Here is a 3,355-nt window from a genome sequence, read left to right on the forward strand (position 1 = left end):
TCTCCGTAGGATCAGGTATTATTTGCTCCCAAATTTAATAATACATATTGAATCTGGAACACTTTTTTATCTTTATTGTTAGTATTATTGAAATTATATTTTTCCTGTAGTTTCGTCCTGGATTTTGAATAATTAGGTTTGTACTTTTGGCTTTGTATATGCTATATCTAATGACCTTTTAGTCTATCTTTATATTCAAATAGAACCTACTTTTTGTCTATCCCTTATCAGTAAGAGTAGACCAGTGGCACATCTCCACTTCCATTGTGGCAGGACCAGAAATTCAGTTCACTTTGGCCACCATAATGCATTGTCCTGATAAGAGTATCTACTAGGAGCTTCAGGATTTACAGATCCTGAAGGGACTTGGAGACTTTATGTCTTAGTCCCATTCTGCATAAAACAATTTAACTCTAGTTATTTCAGTGAAATTTGAGCCATTTCCCTGTTCAGTTTCACAGACTAAACAGCTCCCTACAGAGGTCACCACAGATTTCTTTCAAACATCCACTATTAGAAAAAATTTCTCAGAGGGCATGTGCACATGCCATAATGGAGGGATGGTCATGCCACAATCTCTTCTTCATTTCGCCCTCCTTTCAGGTTTCTGAGCACACATGCACACACACCCAGTATGTTTTTCAAGCTGCCAGGTCAGGGACTCAAAGTATGCAGTCAGCCATATAGGATAGGCTACATTAACTATGGACCCCAAACAAGCAAATTTAATGGTCAGTTTCGTTTGATTCTCTATTGGCCTCAGGACAAAGTCTAAACTTTTGAACATGGTATAATAAGCCCAACTTTCCTACCTCGCCTATCCTCTAGACATAAAAAATTTGCACTTACTGGGAGACACCTTACTCTTCCATGCCTTTGTACCTTTTCCAAGCTGTTCTCTTTGTCTTTGTCTTTCTTTGTCTTAGCAAATAAATACCTACTTACTTGCCAAGTCCTAGCACAGACTTCACCTGCTGAGTGGGGTCTCCTCATACCCACTGAGCCTGGACTGCATGCCTCCATAGTACCTACACCAACCTCCATACAAGTTTGCCTTAGAACTGTAGGCTTACAATTCTAGAATGTAAGCTCTAAGCTTGTGCCTTATTTATGTTTAAACCCCTAATCTTTGAGAATAATGCCTGGCCTATAACAGGGTTCAATGAATGTTTATTGAACAGATGAATGGAAAAAAATCAAATATCTTAAATATCTTGCAAACTTAGAGTAAATAGACTCTAAAGGAGGACTTGAGGACCTTTTCTATCTATGAAATGAATAAACTTGACATTTGTTTGGAGTATTTGACACTTTTCCCTTACTTTCTGATTCTTAACTGTGCTGTGGCTAGTCGATATTATTAGATAAATGACTTCTCAATATGGAGTATTGTTGCAATATTCTCAAAATTCAATATAACACAGTATAAAAAAGAATAAAAAACCTAATTCCCACCTCAAAATTTGTTGGTAAACATCCTGAACAGAGTCAAGCAACTTCCTTCTTGATACTGACTCAGCAACTAGCTTGAACAGGCCAATGAACTTTTCTGGGTTTCAGTTGCCTGCAAACAAGAGATTAGGAAAAGATGATGTCTATCTTCTTTGCCAGCTCAAACATGTTATAATCAAGTAAAGCCATACTCTGAAAAGAAGGTTGATGTGTTTTGCATTATGGATCATTTTCTACCTTTGATATTTTATACTGACCTGGTAAAATAAATTCAGGGTCTCTTAAAAAAAGATAATGAATTCAAAGGAAGAATAAAGATGGTCTTAAAACAGGAAAGAAATAGTCAAGGTGAAAAGTGAGGCTTGTGACCCAGTCTCTCTTTTCGCCCTCTATCTTCACACTGTCCTATTTATTTTTTAGGGCAAAAGATGAAAGTAGGTTGTACTAGGAGGGGGATGGGCAAAGGGGCATCCTGCAGCTGCAGTTTCCTTTCATGTCTCCCTTAAACTCAGTGACAGGGTGGAGGAAAAGCTAATTGAAGTGGAATGACTTCCGGACTGCCTGAGGGTCCTAAGTCTTTTCATCTCTCCTTTTCCTCTGAACATTTAAAATCTGCAAAATGACAAACACCAAAATTGTAATCTTGGTGGGGCTGGGCTGAGCATTTTCTGTTCAAAAAATGTGCTTTCTAGACTTTGACACCTGGAGGGAGGTTTGAAAGCAGAAATCGAGATCTTTGCTGCTTCTCTCTCTTCCAGATGAAAAGGCGGCTGCCTTTGGAATTTCTGTGTTGTTAGGTTGTCAGACGTGAAGGTGGAAATACCTGTGACTGAGAAAGCAATGAGAGGCTGATTTCTCCAAAAAGAGATGAGAAGTGCAGTCTCTGAGGGCTGCAGTATGACGTGGGAGTGTCTGATCTAGTCCCCAGAAAGTTCTAATGGGATTCTCTCCTTCAACAACGTTTTTTAAGCCCTTAGGCTCTGTCATACAAGGCTACATTCTGCTGATGAAGTGTACTGCTGAGGTGGTTAACAAGTACCTCTGTTCTTAGCTCTTAGCAGGCAGGGATTTTCAGTTGTTTCAGCACTTATTTGTCCCTTTCCTTCTCTCCAGGATGTTAGGATTCTTGGTTGTATTTTGTTTTGTTTTTGATGGTTTATATGGTAAATGGATCAGGATGGTCATTGAAAAAAAGCCTCTCAAAACTTCCAGTTTGTCCATCATATTGAGAAGTTTGGAAAAGAGGAGCTATTGACTCCATGGAATAAGTGTTTTTGGTCATTTGTAATGGTCTTCACTACAAATAATTACCCTTGACCTCTTCACCCCAGACTGAATTGGCACCATATTGTTTTGCAAGGTACTTCTCTCTCTCCTTTTTTCCATTAAAAAAAGTATTCATTTATTTCTTGAGAGAGAGGAGGGAGTGAGAGAGAGAGAGAGAAGAAAAGAGGGGGCAGAAAAAGGGCACTCCCAACAGGGTCTTCCCAAGGTGATCACGCCCAGCCTCAGCCAGCTTGGATCATGCTTGCTCCACATATGTTTTTTTTTTTTTTTTGAGAGGTTTTCGCTATAGGGCGCGTGTGCTCGCCAGACAGACAGAGAGAGACATAGAGACAGAAAGCAAGAAATCACCCCCCAGGGGGGATGGCCATGCCGCAATCCCTTCTCCTCCATTCTCCTCTCGGGATCTTGGGCACTCATGCACATGCGCCGGGCGTGAGTTCTAAGCCACCGGGTCTGGGATGTGAACCGCGGTCGACTATGTCGGAATCCAGCGACATAGCCATTATGCTAACTGCTGGTTCCCCTTGCTCCACATATAGAGGGAGATGCTAGGATGTGAACCTGGAATTTTCCCATATGGGTCCAGTTGTATTATTATTGTAACACCCTCTGGCCT

The sequence above is a fragment of the Tupaia chinensis genome, unplaced genomic scaffold (assembly GCF_000334495.1).
Source record: "Tupaia chinensis unplaced genomic scaffold, TupChi_1.0 Scaffold000184_1, whole genome shotgun sequence".
NCBI classification, from domain to species: domain Eukaryota; kingdom Metazoa; phylum Chordata; class Mammalia; order Scandentia; family Tupaiidae; genus Tupaia; species Tupaia belangeri.